Genomic DNA, 6,164 nt, shown 5'->3' with positions numbered 1-6,164 from the left:
GGACCGTTTCACAGGTGGTGAAACTCAGCGAAATTTAACATACTCTGCTATCTTTACTGACATGGCGTGTTTGGACGAAACTAAATTTCTATGTTATTATTACTGTACCAGGACCCCCCATTAAAGTGCTGTCCGAATAGGGCTTTAGACGCCTGGTCGGGACACTTGCATGGACATGAGGGCGGCTAAAATGTTCCTGAATGTCAAGAGGGGAGATGAAGCAAAGTGGGAGGCAGTACCTTCATCCTGCACAATCAGTATCAGCGAAAGGGAAATCACGTTCCTGAACCTGTGTCTGGCACCACAAGAAGGCATCAACTTCCCAAACACAACCATTGACTGACTAGTTGTACACAGACCAAGCAACTGGTATCCTCATGTGTGGAGGGCATGTGTCTCCACTCTCCTATTGGCTGTGGTTCGCTCTGTTTGAGTTCCTCTAATGACTGTCATTGTTCCTTTTTTCCCCTTGTGATTTTTGTTTTTCTTTTGTCATTCTTTATCGCCCGACCCCACAGGTGAAGTGTCTTCCATCTCTGTTGGTTTGTGGTGTGAGTGGAGTCTTTGCGTCTTGGTCACTGACAGCAGGAGGTTCTTCACTTGTCAGTTAGCTTTATTGATTTCAGTGGATTGAAGTTTTGAAGTAGCTGTCTTGAAGTAGTAGTAGTTGTAACAGATGGAGTAATAGAACAGTAGACCAGAATAGGTGAAAGACCTTTAAACATAAACACAATTACATGAAAAGGGGTTTTCCAATAGGCTAAGCTATGACTACTGTATGCTACAGCTTTTAAATGGGTGGGAGAAACTCTTTTTGATTTACTCTTTCGTGTGACCATTTCTGAGGCCTCATCGCAAAGGTACAGCTAACAAGAGGCATGTGTCTCAATGCAAGTTTACAAGCCATATTTTAAACATAAATGATGAGGGGACTGAAAGCGGAACTGTAATCCGAACTGGCTGAGACAAGTAAGGTTGGACATTAGTCCCAATATTTCCATTTAAAATATAATACAATATAAAAAATATAATAATGAACATTAGGCTATATAAGTATTGCCCTACTTGCAGAGTGTTCAATGCTCCCAACAGCGCAGTAGCCCATACAAATAGGCTACATAATTAATACAGTTAAAATGCCAATATGTAAACACTAAAAACAAGACGTTACCAATGTGTCTGTAGCCCAGCAACTGAATGGGGGAATCCCAAAATCATGCAGTCAACCGCTGTCCTCTGCGAAGAGTGGAATGCAGGATTACTAGAATCACCCTAATAAAAGAGAAAACAAACATTAGCATTCAGTACCCATTGACAGACCATTTACTGAACTCAAAACACAGTAATCAATTCATTACCTGCATGGCAGGGGAATCAAGTAATTGTGTCAAATAGCTGCATCGAGAGAGTGAGAGAACTCCACAAGCCAAACGAAAGTAGCATGAGAAGGCTGACTGATTGTAGCTTGTAGCCAATAAGCTTGCAGCAGGCACGTGAAAAATGAATTTCCAATTTCCAGTCCTAAACCTCATAGGCCTACATTAAAAAATCCTGCTATAGTATGAGGCCTAGGCCTATGTGTAAGGGTAGGCCTCACTATGTTTAGGCTTACATGGCGGTTTTACTTCAGAATAAATAATTCGGAATTAGTTCAGTTGAATTTACTTTGATATTTCATTTAATTCTGAATTAAGTGTTTTGACGTTTTCAAAGCTGAATTAAGCTTTGTTCCGAATTAAATGGAGTTAACTCGGAATTAAAACAGTCATGTCAACGTAATATTTTGGGGTGTTTGAACTCATCATGTGCAGCCACTTCAACTTTTCCTGGGAGTATGCTCGCGCATAGGCCTATTGCGCAATTTAATGATCTTATCTGCTGAATCGGCGTGATCTGGTGAATATTGGGCTAACCCTTTACACTAGGCTATATTAATCTTTTAAAGGGACACTGTGCAGGAAATGGTCAAAAAAGGTACTGCAACTATGCATGAAAGTTTACTAAGTAATAAACAAATATTTTCTAGTATGGTCCAAGTACAGTCATTTTTGCAGCTAAAAATGGCTGTTTTTGGAAATTCAAAATGTATGAAAAGTGCAATTTTTCCAGTCATAATGAATACTTAGAATTTGATGCTGGTGGTAAGTATTCATGAAAAAGCTAACATTTGTGAATGGGCAGCATGCATTCTGGAAATAGGCTAAACAACTAAAAATATTACACAGTGCACCTTCAATTAAAAACGGCTCCCCATAAAAAAAAAAAAACTAAAGTGGGACACATCACTGTAACCTAGGGTGAACATTGGTAAAGTGGGACAACTGGTAAAGTGGGACATTTAAGTTTCATCATCAATATCTTTAAAAGTCTCCACTAGAAATGATTAAAACTGGTCTTGAAATGACACCTGGGATGTAAGGGGTTAAATACTAAATGCAGTGTAAGTGTGATGTCATGCAAGTGGGCGTGGTCAGATGTCATCCAAGGACAGGACCTTGAAAAACAATGGTAAGTGAAATGACATAGCAATCTGAGGTAAAAAATGTTAAGGCCCCCAAGGGCCCAATATTAAAATTAGCTCCATGAAACAGTTATAATATGAAATGTGACTTATTTAGCTATCATAATGTGAAAAAATATTTGTTTTTTGTGATAAGACATTTTAAGTAGGAGCAAATTTCCAACTGTCCCACTTTACCAGTGACATACTGGTAAAGTGGGACAGGGTGTTTTTGTTTAACTCTGACAGGGTTGTATGCTATTCATCCTCTACAAACTTCAACCAAATTGTTATATTCTGTTATATTTTCTGTAATTTAAGTACTTTTAGGTTAGTATCTACCAAAATGCAACTTCTTTAATATTACTGTCACAGTATGCTATTCCTTATAACATACAGTTAGCCTACCTGATTAGAGGCTATCGCACTTGTAGCCTACAGTATTTCAGTGATGTCAATATTTTAATGTAGACAGCTAATGTAAAATAAAAATTATATTACAGGGACCAAAAAAGAAAGAAAGAGGGAGTAAGAAGAAGAAAGGAGCCCTCAATTAGTGGAGTGAGGAGAAAATTAAAGGGGCTATTGAAGAGTACAAGGAGCTGAGAGAGAGTGGTGTCAAGCCAAATATGAGGATATTGGCCAGGGCTTGGAGTGTTCGAAAAAGTACTCTTCAGCGTAGGCTGTCAGGAAAGGTCAGAGGTCACAGCCATACCATAGGAAGGAAGCCCATTTTGTCCCAGGACAGAGAGCAGCAATTAATAGCCTTAATAAAGCTTCTGGCCTGCCGCGGTTTTCCATTATGCCGGGTAGACATCCAAAAGCTTTTGTATCAGTTTGCACAGGCCAACCAGATCCCCAGGGTTTTCTGATGCCAGGGAGCAGGCATGACAGTACTGGATGGATAATTTTCTCCGCCGTCACCATTGTGTCAGTATGAGAAAACCTGAGGGGCTGTCTGCCAGCAGAGCAGGATGCCTGAACGAGGTGACCATCTCAAAGTGGTTCATTTCGTATGAAAATCTCCTACGCAGGCTCGGAATCCATGATGTCCCATTCCATATCTGGAACATGGATGAGACTGGCCTGCAGGACCATTTCCTGTCATCAAAAGTGGTGACAGAAAAGGGTCAGCCATTTTTCCAGATAACCTTGGGGGAGAAGGGCGAAACCACAACGGCCCTGGCCTGCTTTAATGCAGCGGCGGGAGTATGGCCTTCTCATGATCATCTTCAAGACCAAAAGGGTCAAGTTTGAGTGGTCCTATGACATCCCTCTGAAAACCATCCTGAGGGCCATAGAGAAGGGGTGGATTTCTTCAGAGGTGCTCGTGGACTGGGGGCAGTACTTTGTGTCCAACTTGCCAGCAGATGACGCAAAACCACATGTGCTGCTGTTGGATGGGCACAGCAGCCATGTTTACACCCCAGAGTTCCTGCAGCTCATGAAGGCCTCAAGTGTACATGTCTTGTGTTATCCACCCCATGTCACACACAAGCTGCAGCCAGCAGACAAGTCACTTTTCAAGTCCTTGAAAAGCCACTGGAATGAGGAGGGCAGGAAATTTATCTGGCAAACAGGTGGTGGGAAACTCCCCAAGTCCCAGTTTTTCGCCCTGTTCACAAGGGCCTGGGAGAAAGCAGCCACTGTGAAAACGGCCCAAGCTGGGTTTAGGGAAACAGGGATGTTCCCAGTCAACATTCAAGCCCTGGGCACACGCATCTATGAGCCAAGCCTGACCTCTGAGAGGCCCCTGTCAGAGTGGATTGGGAGTGAGGTAGTGGTGGGAGAGGAGGCCAACACTACACTGGAGGAGGATAGAGCTTTTATTCCACAGGCAGAGGAGGGCGTGGTCCCACAGGATGCCGCACTGGAACCAGTCCTACCTACGCCCACCTCACCGCCTGCTCACAGCCCCCTCACAACCCCCCAGGCCGCGGAGACCAGGCCCCCCCAGGCCACGGAGACCAGCCCCCCCCAGGCCGCGGAGACCAGGCCCCCCCAGGACGCGGAGACCAGGCCCCCCCAGGACGCGGAGACCAGGCCCCCCCAGGACGCGGAGACCAGGCCCCCCCAGGACGCGGAGGTCAAACCTGTGTCTATGGCTGACCTCATATCCCTCCCACAGAGAAAAAGAGGTGCCACCAAAAAACGCTCCAAACCGCCATTCTACATCGTGACGAGCACTGAGCACTTTGACTATGTGCTCAAGAAAAACAAAACAAAGAACAAGAGAGGGGGGAAGGTCGCCAAGACCAACACAGCCGAGGCAAGCACCAATAAACGGGAGTGATGTTTGCCCTGTGTGCAAATTCATATATGGCAGTGCAAATGAGCCAAAGAACACAGAAGAGTGGGTGAAGTGTTCCTTGTGTTCCTTGTGGCTTCATCAAACGTGTGCTGAGCAAAATGGCATCTTGGATGACACAAGTTTCAATTGTTCCGATTGTCTTTTTGCACAGGAGCAATAAGCCTATTTATCAGGAGAAATGAGGACTCAGTTCTGTGTTTTTAAATTAATGTTTTAAATGATTGTCCTGACCTTGATGGAATTCAAAACTCATTTTTATTAAATGTTTTAAATAACCTATGTTACATTTGCTGTTGAAAACGCATGAAATGCAATATTGATATGCTGGGCTAAGTCACCAGATAGTTGTGTTTTTTTATATCAGTTCAGTTGCAGATTTAAAATAAATAAATAAAATATAGGTTTTGAAATGTATGAAAGACATAACACCACTTTGAAAATAGAATGAACATGTAATATAGGCCTAAACGATTCAATTTAGGCCTCAACTTTTCCCATTCATGTATCCAGGTTAAATGGTCCCGTGTTTGCTGTTATTGCATTATTTAATATCTTTCTTATGTGTTTAGTAACTACAGTAATCACATGATTGTTTAATCTCATGAAGAAATAATAAATATGTTATTTGTAACTATTGGGAAATGTGTTGTTTATTTCAAAATACTGTGTCCCACTTTAACAGTGAGTCATGGCCCACTTTACCAGTGTGCGTAATTTGATTCAGGATTTGACCAGTTCATGATTGAGGCACTACCATTTCATCAGTAATATAAATATTTTATTTTTTTATGCTTAGTTGCATAAAAGACAACTTAAAGTTTAAAAAATATATCTTCTTTGCACATTTAACATTAAGACTTTTTCACAAAATGGTGGAAAATGTGAAATTTTGAAAATCGTCCCACTTTACCAATGTTCACCCTATCACTGGTTATGATGAGGACTTCATTTCACAAGCCCACTGAGCGCAGAGATGCGTTTGCACAAAAGAGTGCAGAGAGCTTACCGGTAGCCTAGTCCTTTTGCTGTGAAGAATCAAACTTGTGTTGTTAGTGCAACCATCTTGCTTCTCTGTTGCAAACCGAAGTGAACACCAACTCGGCGTTCAGAACAAACCTGCTAATTACGGCTAATCAGTGCCATAATTAGATCCACCTGCACAGCTGCGTAGCATCACACAACCCTGCATGGGGACTGTCAATCAAAGCGACCCCGTGCTCAGGCACCGCCCTTGCCGACATTGTCGCACGGGAGAAAAACGTTGAAAAAGTATGTGGTCTGGGCCGCGCTAAACGCGAGCCAGGTCTAATTAAGAGTAGCGCGAGCCAACTAATTAGGGTCAGCTGTCCGTCA

General features: G+C 42.7%; 1 long non-coding RNA gene across 1 annotated transcript; it reads right to left on the bottom strand.

Moving 5' to 3' along the window:
• Positions 1-469: 469 nt before the first annotated feature.
• LOC134437764 (uncharacterized) lies at positions 470-5,899 on the bottom strand. Its single transcript, XR_010032473.1, has 3 exons — positions 5,818-5,899; positions 1,172-1,272; positions 470-715 (listed from the first exon to the last, which is right to left on the bottom strand). It is a non-coding gene; the product is annotated as an uncharacterized LOC134437764 (long non-coding RNA).
• Between the last annotated feature and the right edge of the window lie 265 nt (positions 5,900-6,164).

The sequence above is a fragment of the Engraulis encrasicolus genome, chromosome 21 (genome assembly GCF_034702125.1).
Source record: "Engraulis encrasicolus isolate BLACKSEA-1 chromosome 21, IST_EnEncr_1.0, whole genome shotgun sequence".
Lineage (NCBI taxonomy): Eukaryota > Metazoa > Chordata > Actinopteri > Clupeiformes > Engraulidae > Engraulis > Engraulis encrasicolus.
The sequence above is the reverse complement of the archived record's forward strand: the minus strand, read 5'-3'. Positions and strand labels throughout refer to the sequence as shown.